This window comes from Mobula birostris, chromosome 27 (assembly GCF_030028105.1).
Source record: "Mobula birostris isolate sMobBir1 chromosome 27, sMobBir1.hap1, whole genome shotgun sequence".
NCBI lineage: Eukaryota > Metazoa > Chordata > Chondrichthyes > Myliobatiformes > Myliobatidae > Mobula > Mobula birostris.
In genome coordinates this window covers 28,703,995-28,728,400 of record NC_092396.1, presented here as the reverse complement: position 1 = coordinate 28,728,400, position 24,406 = coordinate 28,703,995, and the positions used below count along the sequence as shown (strand labels likewise).

At 44.6% G+C, this 24,406-nt stretch overlaps 1 long non-coding RNA gene across 1 annotated transcript in view; it reads left to right on the top strand.

Annotated features, from left to right (window-relative positions):
• LOC140188435 (uncharacterized) overlaps positions 1 to 24,406 on the top strand; it is a 185,054-nt gene that overhangs the window by 1,219 nt on the left and 159,429 nt on the right. The window lies entirely within an intron of this gene.

Genomic DNA, 24,406 nt, shown 5'->3' with positions numbered 1-24,406 from the left:
GATTGAAGGGTCATGGGAGACATCGGAAGGACAGTGGAATGATTGTGAGGTTTGAGGTGATTGGTGGGATGGATCACCAAGGAGAACCGGAGAACCGGAGCTTCATGTAACGAGAAACAGCTTTTAGCCCTGCAGTCAGCCCTACTCCCGCCATTGAGCTCTGCACTATGTGTGTAACACAAGTTTGCAAAAGCAAATCAATGACGATTTGTTCCCTCATTGATATATTTATGATTTCTGAGTGTGTCAGATCATGTATGAATTACAACACAGTAGAGTCAGGAGAGAATACCCTGAAGGAAGCCCAGTGTGCTCAGAGAGACTGTGAGAGTTTAGCAAGAAAGTTTTAGATAGAGTTCTGCGGCATAGCGCACAAAGTGATTATATTATACCCACAAAATTTCAAGATCTGGAACGCCCCCACAGAAACTCTGAATGTCTGGAAGATTCAGGGCTGATACTGATAGTGGTTTTGTAAAGTAAGGACATCAAGGATCAAGGAATATGAAGTAAGGGTAGGTAGTTGATTTGATACAGTTAAAACATACACTACTGTATAAAAGACTTGGGCATATATATATCTACCTAACTAGGGTGCCTAAGGCTCTTGCATGGGATAGTAGTAATTTTATGTATTGCACTGTACTGTTGACACAAAAAAAGCAAATTACTTGACATGATGATAAACCTGATTCTGATATGGGTTTCTACTGTGGACTGAGAGTGGGACGGGGGCAGGGAGATGAGAATCATGGTTGGAAAAAGGGGAAGGAAGAGGGGAGGGAGTGGGAAGCACCAGAGGGACGTTCTGTAATGATCAATAAGCAAATTGTTTAGAATGAAATGACCTTGTCTGGTGTCTCAGGGCTGTGTGTGTGTCTGCACCCGCACTACACCCCCACCCTTGGCCGCCTGTCCCACGCTCCTCCCACGGCGTTCCACCCTCAGCATTCCCAACATCCTTTATTCTCGCCAGATTTACAAACTCGTTCTTCACTCCACGTTAACAAATATAGCACTGTACAAACATCTTATGCACCCTAGCTATGTATATGCGCCTAAGACTTTTGCAAGTACTGCAGAATGGTACAACACAGGAGCAGGACTTTTGGTCCATGATGTGGTGCCAAGCTGACTAAACTAGTTCTATTATCAAAATTAAATAGCAGAACTGGCCTTGGGAGTCCCTTGACTAGGCCTACACAAGGTTATAGTTCTAGTTTCATGACCTAGTTGTGATATATTTGCCAACCTCATCCACAGCAAAGGTCAATTCACTACAGTTAGTTCCAGCTTTTATCAAGGAGGAAGTGAAAATAGAATAGAGAAACATAATAGACTGAGGTAAAATAGTTAGAGAGAAAAATAAATAAATAGGCAACAAGACAGATATAAATAGAGATAGGGAGAAAACAAAAGATAAATAGATTAGATTATTAGATTAGATTAGGTTAGATTATGAGGACATGCAGTCCACTTTTATTGTCATTTAGTAATGCACGCATTAAGAAATGATACAATGTTGATCCAGAATGATATCACGGAAACACATGACAAACCGACTTAAAAACTGACAAAAAACACATAATTATAACATATAGTTACAACGGTGCAAAACAATACCGTAATTTGAGAAGAACAGACCATGGCACAGTAAGAGTCTCAAAGTCTCTCAAAAGTCCCATCATCTCATGCAGACAGTGAACCTCCAGCACCACCAACTTGCCGATGCAGCATACTGGAAGCATCCGACCACAGTCCGACTCCGAGTCTGTCCGAAAACTCCGAGACTCCGACCAGCTCTCCGACACCGAGCACCGAGCACCATCTCTGCCGAACGCTTCGACCCCGGCCCCAGCAACAGGCAATAGGCAAAGCCGAGGATTTGAGGCCTTCGTCTCCGAAGATTCTCGATCACGCAGTAGCAGCGGCAGCGAAGCAGGCATTTCAGAAGTTACTCCAGGTGTTCCTCTGTGCTTCACACGACTGCCTCCATCAAATCCGGATTGTGCACAGCCCCCTAATTAACACATACGATATCATTTGGAATGGCCACGCGTGCTGCATCGTGCCGCCATCTTCTCCTCCCTCTTAATTAGTTAGATTTTTCAAAAAACAGAAATTGTTAGAAACAGTCGGGGAGGGCACCCATGGAAAGAGCAGCAGTTAATATTTCAAGCCAAAGAATTGGATAGGTGGCACAAAATAAGTTAGTTTTCCCCAAAAATTCGTTAGTTTTTCTCTTCTGCAGTTCTGGATCTGAAATGTGAACTGTTTCTCTTTCTACTGGTGCGGCCCTGATTTGCTGAGTGTTTCCAGAATTTTCTGTTCTAGTTTCATGTTTGCAGCATCTGGGTTTGTTTCATTTTATTTAGCTAGGTGGATAGGCAGACAGATGGACAGACAGCTGGATAAATAGATACAGTCATTCTTGAAAATACAATAATACAAAAACATACTTAGATTAACACAGCTCACAGCAAGGTGCAAGAAAAATATCCTACCCCAAACTGCACGGTAATTTAATAAATTCAGATTTAGTACTGACAGATATATGGTAGTCAGATTTACAGTGAGGTGGGAAGGTATTCAACACTTTAACCACCTCGATGTTGGTCTTTCCTAAACCTAAGGATAGGGTAAGATGTTAAGGTGCAAAAATGTAAAGAGAAAAGGACTACTATTGGTTCCCAATCTCAGATGGAGGCCATCTAATATCACCACTGGACAACGAGTATGATTGTTATCTGAGGAGAGTTGTATTTATTGATTTATTTAGAGATACAGCCAGAACAGGCCCTATAAGCCCAAGCACAGAGCAATTTACAATGACCAATTAACCTACTAACTGGTACATCTTTGGAAAGTGGGAGGAAACTGGAACATTCAGAGTAAACCCATGCAGTTACAGGGACAATGTACAAACTCCTGGCAGATTTTGCCGGAACTGAACTCTGAACTCTGACACCCTGAGCGGTAATAGCGTCCGCTGTGCTACCTGTTGCTGGCTGCTCCTTCACACATCCTCCAAAGTGAAGGGACATAGTGCAGGTTATACTGGTCTTTGAGTACTTACCGTTCCAGGTACTCGCCCAGCAGACTTCTCAGAAAATATGGAAGATGTTATTGATTCTCACATCACATGCATGACATTTCAAAGCATCTGCTTTTTTCCGAAGAGTAATTCTTGTTTCAGTCTGTGAACCAAACCCTGTAAACGTGATGCAAATAGAGTGGTGATCTGGCATTATGAGTCGGCATTCTTGTTCTTAAAACCTTAGGGACAAAACATCTTGGTGCTGAGTATATGTTCTAATTCTGTGACTTAGTTGAGATTGCGACCTTTCTGTTAAATGGGCTAGGGCTTTTCTCACTTTTTGTTTATTGTCTGTCAGTCAGTCAATGGGTGCCGTCCTGAATCTGGGGTTGGCGGCTATGCACCTCCATCTTCTTTGATCTTGCAACAGCGCCGAGTACATCCAGTTTGTTCTCGCTGGCCGCCTTGGCACAGCCCGCTGCTGCTCCCCGCCGAACTCGAGCCCGAGGCCGTGTCGGCCTCCAGCCGCGGCCGCTTCTTCGAGCTCAACCCTTCCTTAGGCGGAGGCCCTGGGCAGGTCCAGACACACGGTGCAGCGCCCAAGTTCATCGTGTCTCTTCTAAATAGGTGCATAGCATATGATTCGTAGGTACGTGGTGAGGCTTTAATCTCTTCCATGGAAGATGGCCGTTGGCTCACAAGGAGCTCATCCGCCCTTTGTCAGGTCTTGTTTTTTTTTAGTCCTGCTGGGTGTCCTCACACCCTCCTCACCAGACTAAGTCCGGTGGGGGAGCCGCCCCAAGTCGCCGACCACTCGACCACAGCCCCCAGCCAAATGCCGGGCACCCAACCCCACCAAATCTCCCTCCGAGTGTCCGGCGCCCGACCGAAAACCATGGTCGAGCGGCCAGCGATCAAACCAGAATACATTCTCATTGATCCATTTTGTTTATTGTACTGGGGATCTACTACCTGTGAGACGGCCGTTAGTTTTGCTCTTTGTATGTATATTGGAATGTGGTTCTGACTGGCAAAACCAATATTTATTGCTTATCCCTAATTACCCTTTGAGGCATAGAAGCCAGTTACTTCATTGAACTGCTACCATTTCTCTGGTGAAGGTACTCCTACAATACAATTAGTTCAGGAAATCAGAATCAGGTTTAATATCACCGGCATATGTCGCAAAATTTGTTGCTATGTTTTAGTAGTTAAAATTCAATTAAGTTAGCAGCGCAAAAAAAAAGTAGTGAGACAGTGTTCATGCGTTCAGAAATCAGACGGCAGAGGGGAAGAAGCTAAGTGTGTGGGCCTTCAGGCTCCTGTACCTCATCCTGATGGTAGCAATGAGAAGAGGGCATATCCTAGGTGATGGGGGCCCTTACTGGTGGATGCTGCCTTTTTGAGGCATCACTCCTTGAAGATGTCCTGGATACCAGGGAGGCTAGTGCCTATGCTGGAGGTGACAGAGTTTACAACTCTCTGCAGCTTATATCGATCCTGTGCAGTGACCAACCCCACCCTCCCCCTCATACCAGATGGTGATGTAGCCAGTTAGAATGCTCTCTGTGGTATGTCTGTAGAAATTCCCAAGTGTTTTTGGTAACAAACAAAATCTCCTCAAACTCCTAATGAGATATAGCCACTGGCATGCTTCTTTGCCATTGCATCAATTTGTTGGGCCCAGGATAGATCCTCGGAGATGTTGACTCAGGAACTTGAAATTGCTCACTCTTTCGAAGATTTCAATATAATTAACGATTATGGAATGGCAAAATATTTCCAGGTCAGGATATGAAGGTGAAATTGCAGGTTGTAGTATTCGCATGCACTTGTTTGAATTATTGATAGGGTTGAGAGGTGATGTGGAAGTAATTGGGCTGTATTTTGTCAACAATAAACATAATAGTACCATTATGCTGGTGGAGGAGAAACTAAATTCTTAGAGTGATAGATTCAGTACCAGTCAAGCAGATGTCTATACTTGGATGGGTTAAAGACTCTCAAGTTTTGTTGAGGTTCACTCGCTTAAGCAAATGAACAGTATTCCATCATAATTGTGACTTGTACATTGTGGTTGCTGGAATAGTTTGGGGTGTCAGGGGATAATTGACTCATTGCAAGACACTTGGACTCTGACTGCTCCTGTAGACGTGGTATTTATGTGACGGGCCAGTTGAGTTTCTGTCAGTGGTCATTTCCAGGATGTTCCTGGTCAGGGATTTAGTGATGATAATGCAACTGAATATCAAGGGTAGGTAATTTGTCTTTTTTGCTGGGGATAACCATTGCCTGTCACTGTATGGTGTAAATCAGCGTGAAGGCTCCCGAGTTCAAATCCAGCGGCTCCCTTGCATGCTTTCCATCCGTGCTGGGTTGAGCGTTGAGCTAGCAACTCAGCCTTGTAAAAATAAGAAAGCCTTCTACACAACACCGTCATGACAGCGTCCCGATGACTCCACTCAGAGTTGGGGGGGGGGTATGATGTAAATGATGTTTGTCATTTAACAGCCAATACCTAAACGTTGTCTGTTTATGATGTAGTCGTAGGTTGTTTCATATAGACTTCTGGCACGTTCACACGTAGCTGTCTCCCAAGAGCCAACCAAAGGTGATTCTTCCTTTGTTAAATATGTTTTTTTATGATAACAAGACAACTTTACTCCAAGAACTTCGGGTACTGCAGGACTACTCCATCAGTGAGCTGTTCATGATCGGAGTAGTTGGACAGGTATCAGCACTGGAGCTGGCCGGGTGTAGGAAGAGCTGGCCGGGTGTAGGAAGGGCTGGCCGAGTGTAGGAAGGGCTGGTCAAGTGTAGGAAGAGCTGCCCGAGTGTAGGAAGGGCTGGCCGGGTGCAGGAAGGGCTGGCCGAGTGTAGGAAGAGCTGGCCGAGTGTAGGAAGAGCTGGCCAGGATGTCGGAGGAACTAACCTGGCCACAGACTGTGTGGCTGCCTGCTGCATGCAGTATAACCATGGGAGATAGTCCTGGACATTTCACTTGCGATCGCAAGTCTCCGTTGCACAGTGATGATGTAAGTAGCCGCAGGCCTGTTACCCTTGTCTGGTGGTGGGACGGTCAACATGGAAGCTGCGTGGCCTTGGCTGTAGCAAGGACAGGGCCTCGAGTCGAGGACTTGCCTGCTGCTGCAGGCCAGGTGAGGTAACGCCGGAGGTGGTGGAGCGTGGCGTCCGTGCTCGGCCAGGGACTGGCCTCTCCCATCGGTGCTGCCCTTCTGTGTTCAAGTGGAGGGAAAACAGGCTGGATTGTCTGCATCTTCACATGGCTGGGAGACTGTACCATCAATTGCGGGGCATGTCTCTGAGGATCTTGGACTATATGTGTGTTTTTTTTAATACCGTGAATATGCTTCTTTGCTCACTATTTTGAATGAGCTGCTTTGTTTGTTTTGCACCTTGGCCCCAGAGGAATACTGTTTCATTCATTGTATCTATTAAGGTTGAATGAAAATTAAACTTTGATTAATTTGATTTGATATACCATCTACTATTATGCGTGGTATGACTCTAGTCACTGGAGTGGTTTCTCTTGATATCCGTTAACATTGTTGTTATTAGGTGTCCATCATGCCACTCCCAATTAAGTCTATTTGAGTGTCAAGGGTAGATTATGCTCAACTCAGCACTTTGGACCAAATCTGTGATGATAGCTAGAAATGAGTGTTTGTAGCATTGTGACCAGATCCGGTTGCTGCAGGAATGATATGGTGGCAGTGGAAAGAGTGCAGAAAGTGTTGCCTGGAATGGACGCTTTATTTATGAAGAGGGATTGAGTAGACTTCAAAGAATCTACTCCAAAGATTGAGTAGATTCCAAAGTTTATTTACTTTGGAATATAGTACGCAGAGGAGTGACCTCATACGTTCCAGTACATTATCAAAGTATGTATGAAGTATACAACCTTGAGATCCGTCTTCACCACAGACAGTCACGAAACAAAGAAGAACCGTGGAACCAACCCGTTCAAAGAAAGATATGCCCCCCCCATGCACAAAAAAAATCATGCAGATGACAACAAAAAATGTGAGGAAAAATAGAATATAAAACACAAAATCACAGAGGTCTGTACAATTAAGTGGTCTTTTTGTAGCATGGGGGGATTCTAGAGGGCATAGGTTTAAGGAGAGGGGAGAATTTTGAAGGCTATCGGAGAGGTAAGTATTTTTCACAATTAAGCTTTTTAGTCATATTGGCAAGGATTTGACATTCACTACCAACTGAGTTGCTGGATATGAGAGTGAAAGGTGAGATGAAGGAAGCTGCTCCACAGTAGACTGGATAAACTAAAGAGCCTTCTTTATATAATTCTATACATGGGGCTGTTTTAGTTGGTCTCAATCACCTACTTTGGTTTATAACTGCAGTTCTTACGTTCTTCAACCACAAAGTTTTTCTTCCTTTTTAGTGGCAGCTCTTCATGTGTTAGACTAGAGGAGGCTGTTTTACACAGTGTTACACCACAGCCCAGCATGACACCCACTTACCAACTTGTTACAGCTGGACATCGTGAGTCATTTCTAAGTTATTATGAGTGGGAGGTCTGACTTACTCAATAGCAGAAATGAGGATCTTTGTTTTCTCTTGCTGCAGAACTTGGCTGATTGCCAGTTAGCTGTGGTGACCAGACCCCATGGGATGTAAGGCACTCTAGAATATCTAGGATTGCAAAGCTGCAAGGAGTTTTTGGCTGTGCTGCAACCTAGCTCAGGTTGGGGAGGATACTGCAGCCCCACCCCTGTCCCAAAGAACCCCAGCCATTCTTAGTCTGGATAAATCAACCCTTCACCTGTCTGTGGGAAATATGGACTAGATAACACACCAAGGAGCTCATCAACGAGCAAGGTCACATTCCCACTGTATGGAAATTTATACTGGTGAAGGAAGCACTTTTACACTTTGAAGGAAGCACTTTTCTTGCTTTTGATTTTGTCATAAAGGTTGGATTCAATAAATTTATGTCACAAATATTGTTTGTTCACCTCAGAAATATTGGAGAATCTGATTAGTAGTTGAGAACTAACGTGATAGTTCAGTGGAGTTTACATTCCAGCTATTGAGTATAAGGAAATAAAAGCAAAAACTGTTTAAATTACAAAAACTGCAGACATCGGAAAACTAAAATTAAAACAGAAAATGCTGCAAATAGTCAACAGGTTAAGCCACATCCGTAGTAAGAGAAAGGAAGTTAACGTTTCCATTTGAAGACCCTTTGGAAGACCCTTCATCAGACCCTTTGCCTTTGACCTGAGACACTAACTGTTTGTCCTCCTACAGGTTCAGATTGAACTGCTGAGTGTTTCCAGCACTTCCTGGTGCAGGCACTGGGAGTGGTTATGGAGAACTTGCTGAAGAAATCCTATGCTATCTATTACTGGGAACAATAAAGCTAAACTTGCTTAATTTTCATTACATAACACAAAAACCTGGTGTTTTAGTTCACTCTGCTTTTATCCTTCCCTCTCCCTGTGTTCAGTGATCATCCCCCTTCTCATCATACCAGCATCCTCTTCCTTCCCTCTTTCTACTCTCTTTCCCCCTCCCCTCTTACATCCCATTGCCCTACTCACTAATCCATCTCTTCTCATGTCTCACATTTCTATGTCATATTATAGTATCAGAGGCCATTTGGTTCCTCAAGTCAATACTAACTCATACAGCAATCCCATTCTCCACCAATTTTTGCAGTAACTTATTCTCCCCCACATTCCCGTCAGCTCCCCCAGATTCTTACACTCACTGACATTGGGGGCAATTTATGACAGACAACAAACCCACAAACATACATGACTTTGGGATGCAGATGGAAACTGATGAACTGTACTCTGCATCTCAGAGAACTCTGATTGTGAAAAAGTTCAAAAGTTCGAAGTGAATTTATTATCAAAGTACATATCTGTCTTCATATACCACCTGGAGATTCAGTTTCTTGCAGGCATTTATAGTAATAAATGGGTATAGTAATAATACTAATAATAATAATTTATAGTAATAATGGGTTCTCCAGGCTTGTGCAAGTGAGCTAGCTGGAGTATTTGCTGACATCTTCAACTGCTCCTTGCTTCAGTCTAAGATCCCCTCGTGTTTTAAGAAGGCAACGATAATCCCAGTGCTGAAGAAGAGCAAGGTGGCATGCCTGAACGACTATCGACCTGTGGCTCTGACATCAATTGCTATGAAGTGCTTCTAGAGATTGGTTATGGCACTCATCAACCACAGCCTACCGGTCAACCTTGACGCTTTGCAATTCGCCTACTGGAGCAACAGGTCAACGGCAGGTGCCATCTCTCTGGCCCTACGTTCCTCCTTAGAACACCTGGAGAATAAAGACGCATACGTAAGGCTCCTTTTCATTGACTACAGCTCTGCCTTTAATACCATCATTCTAAATAAACTGGTTCCTAAGCTCCGGAGCCTGGGCCTTGGCACTCAGATCTGCAGCTGGATCTTCAGCTTCCTCACAGACAGGACCCAGGCTGTAAAAATAGGGGACAAGCTCTCCTCTACAATCACTCTGAGCACCGGTGGCCCAGAAGGCTGTGTACTCAGACCCCTGCTGTACTCACTGTATACCCATGATTGTGTAGCCAAGTTTCCATCAAACTCAATATATAAGTTTGCAGATGACACAACAATTGTAGGCCGTATCTCGGGTAATAATGAATTTGAGTACAGAGAGGAAATTAAGTACCTGGTGGCATGGTGTGAAGACAATAACCTATCCCTCAATGTCAGCAAGACAAAAGAATTGGTTGTTGACTTCAGAGGGAGTAGCGAACCGCACGACCCAATTTACATCGGTGGTATGCAAGTGGAACAGGTCAAAAGCTTTAGGTTCCTCAGGATCAATATCACAAATGACCTGACTTGGTCCAACCAAGCAGAGTTCACTGCCAAGAGGGCCCAACCAGTGCTTTTACTTCCCGAGAAAACTAAAGAAATTTGACCTGTCCCCTAAAACCCTCACTAATTTTTATACATGCACCATAGAAAGCATCCTTCTAGGGTGGATCGCAACCTGGTATGGAAGTTGTCCTGTCCAAGACCGAAAGAAGCCTGCAGAAGATCGTGAACACGGTGCAGCACATCACACAAACCAATCTTCCATCCATGGACTCACTTTACACTGCACACTGTCAGAGCAGTGCTGCCAGGATAATCAAGGACATGACCCACCCAGCCAACAGACCTTTCATCCCTCTTCCCTCCAGGAGAAGGTTCAGGAGCTTAGAGACCCATATGGCCAGATTTGGGAACAGCTTCTTTCCAACAGTGATAAGACTGCTGAACGGATCCTGACCCGGATCTGGGCTGTACCCTCCAAATATCCGGACCTGCCTCTCGGTTTTTTTGCACTACCTTACTTTTCATTTTTCTATTTTCTATTTATGATTTATAATTTAAATTTTTAATATTTACTAATTTTAACTATTTTTAATATTCTTAATATTTAATATGTGTAATCCAGGTAGTGTGAAGCGCAGAATCAAATATCGCTGTGATGATTGTACATTCTAATACCAATCGTTTGGCGACAATAAAGTATAAAGTACAATACAAAGAAACACAATGGAATCAATCAAAACCCACACACAACCAAAACCAAAGTGCAAAAGACAACAAACTGTGCAAATACAAACAGGAGAAAAACAAAGTAATAATAATAAGCAACAAATATCGAGAACATGAGTTGTAGAGTCCTTGAAAGTAAGTCCATAGGTTGTGGAATCATTTCAGTGTTGGGGTAACTGAAGTTGAGTGAAGTTATCCCCTCTGGTACCAGAGCCTGGTGGTTGATGGTGGAACAAACAATCCACAGGAAATATCACAAGGCAAGAAAAAAGAGGGAATCCCTTGAACCAATTCGAAAATAAGTTATTCAATATTCCCTAATTTGTCTTGGACTTAAGTGGACATAATTCATCAATTTTTCCCGCTCACTATGATGTTGCTGTACAGTACATAAAGTTTCTGTATTTTGTAAATAAGAGAGATAGATTAGAATTCACTGATGTGGAAATTCACCATTATATCACCTTGGAGGGGATCCCATTTTGAGTTCCTGTTCAGTTATTGCTAGATATTGCCACCAATGAGTTCAAGAAATCCACCATCATATTGAAGCAACTCTCTCCTCAGCCTCAAGTAGAAAAAGGAAATGTAGGAAGTATTCAATGGGTCAGACAACATCCGTTGAATGCCTTGGTTATGTTGAACTTGAAATATTAACTCTCTTTCTCTTTCTGTACATATTGTCCACCCTGCTGAGTTTTTACAGTAATTTCTGTTTTTATTTAAAATTTCCAATATCTCCAGTTTTATTTTGATCATTCCCAGGTTCTTGATAAGCCGACTGGTGGCGTAGTGGCATCAGCGCCGGACTTCGGAGCGAAGGCTCCCGAGTTCGAATCCAGCCGGCTCCCTCACACGCTTTCCATCCATGCTGGGTTGAGTGTCGAGCTAGCAACTCTGCCTCGTAAAAATAAGAAAGCCTGCTAAAAAAAAACGCCGTCACGACAGCTTCCCAATGACTCCACTCGGAATTAAGGGCTTTCTTCTTCTTCTTCATGTTCTTGATATTGGGTTGTACAATGTGTTCTCCCAGTCAGCTTACATTCATCACAGTTAATGTCATGTCCAAGCACATAGGCCTGAAAACTCTTGAAATGAGAAATGTCTTGTCTCCATTCACACTTCTGTCTGTGGAGACGGAGATAAGCCCAGCTGAATGCAGATCATGGATTGTAACCGGGGACTTTGAAACATTATGGTTCTATATCACAATTCTCCCTTAGGATTGGAGTAGGTGATTGAACCTGGGGACAGTTGCCAGGAACGTAGGGAGAAACGATTACAGGGTAAATTAGTGAAGAAAGGGATTGCTCTGTGAGACAGCATAGACTTGATGGACTGAATGGCCTGTTTTATGTCAGAAGGCGATATGGAGACATGGGAAATGAGGGGAGATGGAGAAGGGAGAGGGGGAAACAGTGGAGTGAGTGAAATACTGGAAGGTGGTGAGTGGTAATGGAACCCAGTCACCATGTGCATCAGCAACACTGGAGCCCAATTGTGGAGGGAAGAGAGACTCCAATGTAGAGAAGGTATATAGAGTTTGTTCATAAGAATTCAAACAGAATGTCAGTGGCTTGGCCAAGTGATGCCGTGAGACATAACATTTCCAAAACTACGATCCCGCAATTAGCGCTAATCGGGTGTCTGCTTAAGTAATCCGACTAACACAGAATCCTCGAGCCTATCGAAATAAGCTTAACAACTTTAAACAGAAAGCACCAGGAGACTGAAGACCGTGTCACTCGAGAAAAAACACAAGGAACACTAAACAATTAATAGCTGTCATTAAACAACAATTAACCAATTCAGGTGCACTAAAAACCTCAGAGCTCAATGCTGTCTGGCCAAGGAGCTTATTACAGATTTACCTTCTCTTCACCTCACCAGTTCCCCACCACCACTACCCTCCTCCGGTTGGCGGAACTGGTTCTCACACTCAATAACTTCTCTTTTGGCTCTTCCCACTTTCTTCAGACCAAGGGTGTAGCTATGGGCACTTGCATGGGCCCTAGCTACGCCTGCCTCTTCGTTGGTTATGTGGAACAGTCTGTGCTCCAAACCTATTCTTGTACTGCTCCCCAACTTTTCCTTTGGTACATTGACGACTACATTGGTGCTGCTTCCTGCACCCATGCTGAGCTCGTCAATTTCATCGACTTTACTTCTAACTTCCACCCAGCCCTCAAATTCACGTAGTCTATCTCGGACACTTCTCTCCCCTTTCTCGATCTCTTGGTCTCCATCTCTGGAGACAGACTGTCCACTGACATCTTCTACAAGCCCACTGACTCTCATAACTAACTCAACTATACCTCTTCCCACCCTGCCACATGCAAAAATGCCATTCCCTATTCCCAGTTCCTCCGTCTCTGCCGCATCTGCTCTGAGGATGAGGTTTTCCGTTCCAGGACATCTCAAATGTCCTCTTTCTTTAAGGATTGTGGTTTCCCTTCTGCTGTCATCAATGATGCCCTCACCCACATCTCCTTCATTTCCCGCACTTCGGCTCTCACCCCATCCTCCCTCCACCACAACAGGGACAGAGTTCCCCTTGTCCTCACCTACCACCCCACTAGCCTCCGGATCCAACACATTATCCTCCGCAACTTCCGCCACCTTCAACAGGACCCCACCACTAAGCACATCTTTCCCTCTCCACCCCTCTCCGCCTTTCGCAGGGATTGGTCCCTCTGCGACTCCCTGGTCCACACGTCTCTCCCCACGGATCTCCCACCTGGCACTTATCCCTGTAAGCGCAAGTGCTACACCTGTCCCTACACCTCCTCTCTTGCCACCATTCAGGGTCCCAAACAGTCCTTCTAAGTGAGGCAACACTTTACTTGTGAGTCTGTTGGGGTCATTTATTGCATCCGGTGCTCCCGGTGTGGCCTCCTCTACATCGGGGAAACCCGAGGCAGATTGGGGGACCGCTTCGTCGAGCACCTCCACTCCGTCCGCCACAACAGACAGGATCTCCCAGTAGCCACCCACTTCAACTCTGCTTCCCATTCCCATTCAGATATATCCATACATGGCCTCCTCTACTGCCATGATGAGGCTAAACTCAGGTTGGAGGAGCAACACCTCATATACCATCTAGGTAGTCTCCAGCCCCTTGGTATGAACATAGAATTCTCCGACTTCAGGTAATTCCCTCCCCCTCCCTTCCCCTATCCCTATGTCACTCTTCCCCCTCCCCCAGCTGCCTATCACCTTCCTCTTTGTTCCGCCTCCTTCTACGACCCATTGTGTTTTCCCCTATTCTTTCTTCACCTTTCCTGCCTATCCCCTCCCTGCTTCCCTTCCCCCACCTCTTTATCTTTCCCCTTACTGGTTTTTCACCTGGAGCCTACCAGCCTTCTCCTTCTCACCCTCCCCCACCTTCTTTATAGGGATCTGCCCCTTCCCCCTACAGTCCTGACGAAGGGTTCCAGCTCGAAACGTCGACTGATCTTTTCCACGGATGCTGCCCGACCTGCTGAGTTCCTCCAGCGTGTTGTGAGTGTTGCTTTGACCCCAGTATCTGCAGATTATTTTGTGTTTACCTTCTCTTCTTTTCTGCATACCCCCCTTTCCACTTTGCCTGACCCACCCCTTTTCTTTTGTTGACCACAGGGCAAATGTCCATGATCTTTGGGTTAATAGAAAATAAAAATAAGTATAGGAACAAAATAGGCATTGGGCCCAAAATATGCATTCAAGAGGATTTTGGCAGTTAATTATAAAGAAGCTGTTAGTGATAAGATGATCTAACAGCTAGTCTTCATGCCCTTCTGAAGCTGATTGAAGGCTTAGCTGGAAAGAACACTTTAGAAGCACACTTAGAAGTTACAAGAATCGGGCAGACATAAGAAGATATAATGGGCTGGCAGAACCAATATAAAGATGAGTAGGGTCACTCCTCTAACTGCTAAAGCTAAGCCATTCAAAGATTCAATATCTGTAATGCTGTGCAAAGAGATCAGTTCTGATAATTACTCCAGACTCACTGCTCGCTGAATTACAGAACCACCATGCTCTCCATCCCTCTTTGTCCTTTAATCTTCCAATACGGTAATAGGGTAATTATCTTCCAGCAAGAAAATTACAGGGCAAATTTGGGATTAATGACTAGGAGCACTGTCACACTGAGAATGCGGTAAAAGTGGGTGTTAATCCAATCGCAAACAAGAGAAAACCTGCAGATGCTGGAAATCCAAGCAGCACACGCAGAATGCTGGAGGAACCTAGCAGGCCAGGCAGCATCGATGGAAAAGTGTACGGCTGAGGTTTTGGGCCGAGACCCTTCGGCAGGACTGGACAAAAAAAGATGGGGAGTAGATTTAATAGCTGGGGGCTGGGGAGGGAGAAACACAGGGTGGTAGGTGAAACTGGGGGGGAAAGGAGGGGTGAAGTAAAGAGCTGAGAAGTTGATTGGTAACAGAAATACAGGGCTGCAGAAGGGGGAATCTAATTGGAGAGGACAGAAGGCCATGGAAGAAAGATAAGGGGGAGGAGCACCAAAAAAGGGGATGGAGAATGGTGAAGTGGGGGGGGTGGAATTACCAGAAGTTCGAGAAAACAATGATCATGCCATCAGGTTGGAGGCTACCCAGACAGAAGATAAGGTGCTATTCCTCCAACCTGAGTGTGGCCCCATCACGACAGTAGAGGAGGCCGTGGATAGACATATCAGAATGGGAATGGGAAGTGGGATTAAAATGGGTGGCCACTGGGAGGTTCCATTGCTACCGGTAGGTGTTCAGCGAAGCAGTCTCCCAATCTACATCGTGTCTCACCAATATAGAAACATAGAAAACCTACAGCATAATACAGGCCCTTCGGCCCACAAAGCTGTGCCGAACACATCCTTACCTTAGAAATTACTGAGGGTTACCCATAGCCCTCTATTTTTCTGAGCTCCATATACCTGTCCAGGAGTCTCTTAAAAGACCCTATCGTATCCACCTCCACCACCGTCACCAGCAGCCCATTCCACACACTCACCAATGTCTGCGTAAAAAACTTACCCATGACATCTCCTCTGAGGATCCAATCAGTACATTAAGAGAGCTTGAGCCAGATTCTCTGACTTAAGACAGCTTTGAGTCTGAGTTTCCTTTGAGAATATGAGATGCTAAATTTGAATATACAAATAGATGTGCATGTATGGAGAGAATGATGTGAATAGATATATGCATATGGCATAGAAACAGGCCTTTTACTGACCATCAAACATCCATTTATTCCAAAGGCACACAGGAGAGGCCGCAGATGCTGGAATTCTGGAGCAGCACACACAAAATGATGGGGGAACTCAGCAGATCAGGCAGCACCTATGAAAGAAATGAACAGTTGATATTTCAGGCAAGACCTTCAGGGCTGCAATACTGTCTGACCTGCAGAGTTCCTCCAGCAGTTTTTGTGTGCTGCTCCAAATTTCCAGCATCTGCCGGGTCTCTTGTGTCTCCATTCTGCTGCCTCACTGAGAAGTCTCCTCGAGGTATGCTCACCCTGAAGAACTTTTCCACCTCTTCTTCGACAGGAGTTCTGTGGGACTCTCTCTGACTGCTTCTCCTCTGCTGCATTCTGGCTCCTTGACCGCCCCAATGAAAGGTCTCAGTTCAAACATGGACCATTCATTTCCTTCCATAGACGCCACCTGACCTGCTGAGCTCCTCCAGCATTTTGTGTCTGTTCTTCTATTTATACTAATCCCTATTTACTCTTCTCACATTCCCAATAACTCCCTCCAGATTCCACAGCTCGCCTACACATGAGGGACAATTTGCACTGGCCAATTAACCTGCAAACCCATTTGCCCTTTGGATTGGGAAGAAACAAGAGCAGCTGGATCAAGTCTGTGCGCTCACATGTGCGCCGACACCATATAGACAACACCCAACGTCAGGATTGCACCACTGAACTGACCGATCCTATTTTGCCCAAGTAAAAGCAGAAAATGCTGAAAATACCCAGCAGGTCATGCAGCATCTGTTTGACGGTAATCTGAAAAAAAAACAACCACAGATACTGAAAACGTGAAGCAAAACAAAATGGACTGCAAACTCATAGCTACTTAGGCTGTGCCTGAGCATACAAAGCAGGAATGCTGTGTGGTTTTTGACCAGTAAAAGAACTTAAAATGAACCACAGAGGCTAAAAAATGGATGCAATGTCCAGCAGCCTGTGCCCTTTCCCCTCAGGTGGAAGCTCTCATCACATCACCAATTCATCCCATTTTGCTGCCAGGAAACCTGTCTTAACATATTTACATTTGATATTTGAATTCACAACTGCAAAATATGATAGTAGCATGATATAGACCTGATTATTTGTTAAAGTGGTTGAGGAGAAGCTCTTCTCTTCTACTTTATAACTGCTTGAGTGCCTAATTTTAATGTCCGCCCCCCAGTTTTCACCTTCTTTTCCTTTTCTGCACTGGGCACATGGCCAAGTGGTTAAGGCGTTCGTCTAGTGATCTGAAGGTCGCTAGTTTGAGCCTCAGCTGTGGCAGCGTGCTCATGTCCTTGAGCAAGGCACTTAACCACACATTGCGCTAGTGTCTGTGCGAGGAGTGGTGCCCCACACAGACTTCCAATCTGCGCCTTGTAAGGTATGCAGAATGCCCGACGCAGGCCTCCCATGGGCTGAGTCGGCGTTCCCTCCCCTCCCCTCCTTTTCTGCTTAGCTAGCCTTCAAAATTAGTGCTGAGTTTATTTTCAGCCCTTCTGAGCTGGCTGAGGAGCCCCATGTGAGAACCCCAGGTCTGCCAAAGGTGAGGAGGGTGATGGTTGGCTGGACAGGTGTGTGGGTTGTTTGACACGTTGCCTGCTCTTTCTGCCATTCTAGATGTTCAGAGTGCTCAGCGCCTTTATCCACCCTGAGTTTCCAGGCTAAGGATTTCCAAGAGTCAGCCAGAATGCATCACAAATGTTTCTGCTGTCTTCCTGGAAATTTCATTCCAGTAATGGAGCTTTGGTTGTCTCAGGAGTCTGCAGAGCACATAATGTGGTCTGCCCTTCAGAGCTGGTTGGACATGATCAGAACAGTGATGTTCAGGACCCAGGTGGATGGGGGCACATTGGCGTGGTTTGACCATCCTTCCAATGGTTTTGGAGAATTTTGCAGTGACAGAGACAGCATGAGTCCTACTTTTCCAGTGATATAAGGTACTTACTGTAGGTTGTCTACTTTTGGAACTATTCAAAGTGTCAGGGATTAATATTGTAGAGTAGAGCCTGAACTTGGTGCAGAGTTTAAGGTCGTGGATTTTGAACATTCCTCTTCCCCTGTCATGTGAAGCTTGTGATTACACATTACAAGTGCCAATAAACATATTTAGTGCGGGTGCATCCTAAGGTAATGAAAGTATTCCATGTTTTCTGGGAATGTATTGTGGATCTTGACATTTGCAGGTAGAGAACAGGGAAGGGAGGCAGCTGCAGAATTGTACGGTGGGAATAGGCTGGTGGAGTACCTATACCTTCAGTACATTTAGTGCAAGTCCCATCCTCAAACACTGCAAAAACAAGTCAGCTGAAATGTCTAGAATTGGGAAATGAATCACTTGACAAAGGCAAGAGTGTCATCCACTGAGCGAAGGCTAATATCTTCAGGGAATATGGGGTATGCAGCATCACATCCTGGGGTGGCTTTGAATTTCAGTGGAGCCATTGGATAATGATTGGCATTGGGAATCGTAACTCAAGAAAACTAAGCAAATGGAACTATGCCAGGTGGCCCACCCAGTCTACATTGGTCCTTATGCCTTATGCTGGCAATTGCTCTCATCCCATTGCTATTTTAATCCTTCGTGAATTTGAGCATTGCTCATGAGGCCAGCAATTACTGCCCATCTCGAACTGTCTTTGAAAAAGTGGCAGGAACCATATTCATGACTAGCTACAGTTTATTCGATAAAGATTTCTTAGAAACAGTGGAATATGTGGAAGTACTCAATAGGTCAGACAGCATCTCTTCAGAAAGAAACAGAAGTATTATTTCACGTCAATAGCTTTTCATCCTTAGATGCTTCATGATTGGCTGAGTGCATTCAAAACGTTCTGATTTATTTCTCAAACAAGAGAAAATCTACAGATGCCGGAAATCCAAGCAACACACACAAAATGCTGGGGGAACTCAGCAGGCCAGGCAGCATCTGTGGAAAAGAGTACAGTCGACGCTTCGGACCAAGACCCTTCAGCAGGACTGATTTATTTCTGGTTTTTACAATGTTGCTTTTGAACACACATCATATGACAGGTTTTCAAACAACTACATATCCTGTAAGGCTACTTAAGTGCAGAAATCATGGGAGATTGCTCTGGTTTCAAAACATCAATGAGCGATGAGATTTTATAATACTTCACTGGTCACTATGGCTTCAATTAGCTTATTATTCCAGATCATTTAATTGATTAAGTCAACTTAAATATCTCAGCGCTGTGCTGGGTTTTGAATTCAGGAGTACAGATCCTTGGATGATGAGTTTATTGATGTAGTACTATTTTGCCATAACCTGCTTCCCTATGCTTTTCTCTTCAGTTACTTACCAAACCTATGCTTAAAGGCTGAGATGATGTCTACACTCAGTGAACACTTCATTAGGTACCTCCTGTTCGTGATCTTCTGCTACAGTAGCCCATCCACTTCAAGGTCTGACGTGTTGTGCATTCAGAGGTGCTCTTCTGCACACCACGGTTGTAATGTGTGGCTGTTTGAGATACTGTCGTCTTCCTGTCAGCTTGAACCAGTCTGGCCATTCTCCTCTGACCTCTCTCACTAACAAGGCATCTTCACCCACAGAACTGGATGTTTTCTATTTTTTTGCACCATTTTCTGTAAACTCTAGACTGTTGTGTGTGTGAGAATCTCAGGAAATCAGCTGTTTCTGAGATGCTCAAACCGCTCTGTCCGACACCAGCAATCATTCCACAGTCAAAATCACTCAGATCACATTTCATCCCCATTCTGATGTTTAGTCGGAACCTCTTCACCATGTCTGTATGTTTTTGTGTATTGAGTTGCGGTTACATGATTGGCTGATTAGATATTTATATAAATGAGCAGGTGTACGTAATGAAGTGGCCATTAAATGTATGATTGCACCAGCTACATTCTAGAACCATTGTTTGAGCCCAAGTTCAGCACAATTACAAAACTGACCTTGAAAGTTCCTGGGAGGTATTATAAAAATGCTAATCTATATTACACATATTTTTACAAACATGGAAAGGGGCCACTCAGCCCATTGGGTATATGGCAGCTCTCAGAGCTTTCCAATGAGTCTCATTTTCCCATTTGTTTCCCTGCAAACTATCCTCTTTTGCTTGACCATTAACTCCCCAGAATTTCTCCTGCCACCAGCCTACACGGGGGACAATTTACAGAAGGCAGCAAATCTTTGGGACGTGGTTGGGAATTGGAGCACCCAGGGAAAATCCACACAGTCACAGAGAGAACATGCGCTCAGATGGCATCCAAGGTCAGGATCAAACCCAAGTTGCCTGAACTGTACAGTAGCAGCGCGAACTTCTGCATGACTGCCACCCTGTATTCGCAACAGTTCAGCAGAGCAGACTGTGAACCACTAGGTACTGTTTCAACGGGCTCTGTAACCAGTAGGAATGGGGTTTAAATTCCTGAACTGATACACGTGTGTGAAATCAATTCTCTCAGGACTCTAAGACCATAAATCTACTAATTTAATATTGACTGTTCACTAGCTTTGTTTAAACAAATAGAACTGACCTCAACCATATGAATATCAGATTGCATCATTGACCTTAGAATACCTTCTGATCCCACAAAACATTAAATCACATGCATTCCTCTTAAAGCTGTTCCTTGTGGTCAAATTACAATAAAATAAGCCTTCTTTGAACATAGCCCTTTACGTTTTTATATTTAATCATTAATTTCTCATTTAAAAATATTAATTAAGACTTCATGAGGAGTACGCTATGAATTTTTAAGCAAAGATATTCTGAAAATGCAAAGCTCAACAAACTGTATCCGAGAAACAGGCAAGGATTAGTTAAGTTGTCACAAGTTATCTTTTCCAGGAGGAGTGAGAGTTTAACCGAAAGAGGAGATTCTGTGAAAAGCTATTTTCATAATGCTGGGTGTGGGAAATGGTCCTATTTATTTTTAATCTATCAAGTTTTCTTTTAATAATGCCTGAATTGGCTCTGTTTGATTTGGCAGTTTTCTGTCCAGAAGTCAAAGCCATTTGGCTGAAGTCTGGAGGCTGAAAGCCTGTCCTTGAGTTGGAGATCTGTCCATATGTGTGGCTGGGTGGGAGGGAGGAAAGAGGCCTGTTTTGTTAATGTTTGTTTCACGGCATGTTGTGTTTTCTGTTGTCTGATGAGTATTGTGGGCATGCTATGCTGGTGCCAGGACGTGTGGCAACACTTGGGGGCTGCCTCTGGCACATCCTTAGGTGTCTTGGTTGTTAATGCAAATGAAACATTTCACTGTATCTTTCCAGTACATGTGATAAATAAATCTAAATCTGAATAAATCAGAATCTGAATTATTCAATTATCTCCATATTTTACCACCTACTTCAATCATGATAATGTACCTGCCAAATTGCTTAATTGATTCCACAATGGTGCTGAGCTGTGACTTCTGCTGAGGCTCTGGCTTCGAATTGTTTATTTGTTTGGCTCATGGGGATGGTTTTGGGGAAAGGAAGGGAAGGGATTAGGGCTCATGGACAAGGATGTGAGGAAATTAAAGGTCAGGCTGGAATCGAAGTCGCCACTCTGCTTTTAAAGCCGACAACACGTACATGGGACATCCGTTGCCCTGACTGGAATTTGGACTGGCAGGCATGTATGAATGAGGGCTGGTGGCCACTACCCCACCTCCCATTCCCAAAACAGCAAGTGTCAGAGGGTTCCAGCGTCAATGTTCCATGCGAGCAGGAGGAATGAGGTCCAGTGATCGCCTGGGTTCACAAATCGATGAGACCAGAGTTCGAAGCCCAGTGTTCGGTGATCAGCCGGTCCTGGGGTTGATGCTGAAGATCAAGGCCCGATGGTCAAATTGGAAGTCCAGTAGTTGAGTCCCATTGGCCGCAACCCAGAGCCCGCAAGTCTCTGTGACTCCGCCGAGGAAGCTGAAGCCCAAAGTCTGCAACTTGGAGTCCAAATCCAAGTCTACTGGAAGTTGGAGGCCAAAGAAGATGGCCTGTGCTGGGGTTAGTGGACTGTTATGAAGGAGGATCAAGGCTTCTTTTGCTGTAACACAAGAAAGACTGCAGATGCTGGAGCTTCAAAGCAACACATGCACAAAATGCTGGAGGACCTCAGCCAGCCAGGCAACATCTATGGAAAAAAGTCAATCGTCAAAGTTTCAGACTGGGACCTTTCTTCATGACTGAGAAGGAAGGGGGAAGATGCCAGGATAAAAAGGAAGAGGGAGCGGAAAGAAGCTAGCTGGAAGGTGATAGGCGAAGCCAGGTGGGTGGGATAGGCCAAGAAATAATCTGATTGGAGAGGAGAGGGGACAATAGGAGAAAGAGAAGGAAGTGGGGACCCAGGAGGAAGTGATAGACAGGTGAGAAGAAGTGAAAGGTCACAGTGGGGAATGGAGGAATGGAGAAATGGGGGGAGGGGCATTTTTTACCGGAAGGGGAAATTGATATTCATGCCATCAGGTTGGAGGGTACCCAGGCAGAATATAAGGTGTTGCTCCTCCACCCTGAGGGTGGCTTCATCTTGGCAGAAGAGGAGGCCATGGATTGACGGGTTGGAATGGGTATGGGAATCGGAATTAATGTGTTTGGCCACCCAGAAGTCTCACTTGTGGCAGATGGCTCAGAAATGCCCGAAGAAGCAGACCACAATTTACGACGGGTTTTGCTGTAGTTGTTTTGTTGCTTGTTGTGGCAAGTGTTCTGCCAAGTGTTGTGGGTATGCTATGTTGGCGCCAAAACGTGTCGCAACACTTGCGGGCTGCCCCCGCACACACTTTGGTTCTGTTGGTTTTTAGCCGTATGTTTTGAAGTACACATGATAAATAAACTTGAATCTTGAATCTTGATGAAGGTGCAGTTTGCTCATATGATACAAAAAAAAGTCTTGGGTTGGTAGGGCTGGAGTCTTCCCTTACTTACCTATGTATACAATGGGCCAGTGATTGAACCAAGACTGGATCTGCAGATGCCCTGATTAGGCATGTGTAGAAAATGACAAAAGAAAAATAGTTTTGTCGTGAAATATCTGTTGTTGAGGTTGAGAGCTTTCAGTGACTTTGATATAATTGCAGCTATGAGAGTTGTTCAAGAGGGTAATAGAAATAATCCTGGGAATTATAGATCAGTGAGACTAAGTCAATGGTGGGCAATTTAATTGAGAGGGTTCTGAGAGATAGGATCTATGAGCATTTGGAGAAGCATAGTCTAGTTATGGTTAGTCAGCATGGCTTTGCAAATGTCACGTTGTGCCTCACGAGACTGATTGACATTTCCGAAGAAATGACAGATCAAATTGATGAAGGTAGAGTGGTGAATATGGTGTATATTGATTTTGGTTAGGCATTGACAGGGTTCCCCATGGAAGGCCCATTCAGAAGGCTATGAGGCAAGGGATCCACGGAAGCCCAGCGGTGTAGATCCAGAATTGGATAGCCCACAAAATGCAGAGGCTGGTAGTAGATGGAGAGTTTTCTGCGTGGAGGTCCTTGACAAGTGGTGTTGCACAGGGATCCCTCCTCTTTGTGATTTTTATAAATGACTCGGATGAGAAAGTGGAAGGTTAGTGTCGTTGTGGATAGCGTAGAAGGTTGCTGCACAACTAGGCTGAGAAGTGGCAGATGGAGTTCAATCTGGAGAAGTATGAAGTCATACACTTTGGAAGGTCAAACCTGAAGACAAAGTAGAAGGTTAATGGCTAAATTCTTAGCAATGTGTGAACAGAGGGATCTCTCTATATCTATCTTTCTCTATCACTTCGTCTGTCTCTCCCTCTATCACATGTATTTCTCTCTCTTGTTGTCACTTTCTATCTGTCATTTTCTGAGATTCAAACTACTTTTCTCCTCATAGCCACACGTAAATAGACAGATACTTTATTGATTCCAAAAGAAATGACAGTGTCACAGTAGCATTACAAGCGCACAGATATACAAGTATTAGAAGGGAAGTAAGGGAAAGAATTTAAAAAAATAACAGTCTTACAGCAGGCGGTCATCACATTCCCAGCCATAGGTTGACCATTATAGAGCCTAATGTCTGAGGGTCAAAAATGCCCTTATATAACGCTTTTTGGAGCAGAGCAGATGTCTTACTCTATGATCAAAATTGCTTCTCTGTTCAGTCAAGGTAGCATGCAGAGGGTGAGAAACATTGTCCAGAACTGCCAGGATTTTGCGGAGTTCTACCACAAGGGGACTTTGTTCTACCACAGCCTCCACTGTGTCCAGTTTGACTCCATAACGGAGCCAGCTTTTCTAATCAGTTTATTGAGGCTGTTGGCATCACCCGTGTTTGATGCCATTGCCCCAGTACACCACCACACAGAAGATTGTACTGTAACAGCAGACTGGTAGAACATATGAAGGAGAAGTCTGCATACTCCAAAGGACTTCAGTCTCCTCAGGAAGTAGAGGCAACTCTGGCCCTTCTTGTACACAGCCTCTGTGATGGTTCTCCACTCAAGTCTGTCATCCAGGTGCACCCCCACCCAGGTACTTGTAGGTCATCAATAGTAACAGGGCCTTCCTGAAGTCCGTCACCATCTCCTTTGTCTTACTGATGTAACACTGAGTGTAGGTTTGTTGATGTGA